General features: G+C 31.0%; 1 protein-coding gene across 2 annotated transcripts in view; it reads right to left on the minus strand.

Moving 5' to 3' along the window:
* The window catches only part of LOC128881809 (uncharacterized), a 26,532-nt gene that overhangs the window by 21,661 nt on the left and 4,409 nt on the right, over positions 1-462 (minus strand). The gene's annotated exons all lie outside the window — the stretch shown is intronic.

The raw sequence follows: 462 nt of genomic DNA on the forward strand, positions 1-462 counted from the left end.
TCCTTGTATCTTACGAAATAAATTCAATTTGAGAATGGCTACTTTCAAAAATCATACCAATGTTAACATTCCTAGTCTCAAACATAACCTCAATGCTTGTATTTTCCGAAACAAATTAAATTAACATTCCTAGTCTCAAACATAACCTCACTCCTTGTATCTTTCGAACCAAATTAAATTTAAAAATGGCTACTTTCAGAAATAAATCCAATGTTAACATTCCTAGTCTCAAACATAACCTCAATGCTTGTATTTTCCGAAACAAATTAAATTTGAGAATAGCTACATTCAGAAATCATTCCAATGTTAACGTTCCTAGTCTCAAACATAACCTCACTCCTTGTGTCTTTCGAAACAAATTAAATTAACATTCCTAGCCCCAAACATAACCTCACTCTTTGTATTTTCCGAAACAAATTCAATTTGAGAATAGCTACTTTCAGAAATCATTCCAATGTTAAC

This window comes from Hylaeus volcanicus, chromosome 9, assembly GCF_026283585.1.
Source record: "Hylaeus volcanicus isolate JK05 chromosome 9, UHH_iyHylVolc1.0_haploid, whole genome shotgun sequence".
Lineage (NCBI taxonomy): Eukaryota > Metazoa > Arthropoda > Insecta > Hymenoptera > Colletidae > Hylaeus > Hylaeus volcanicus.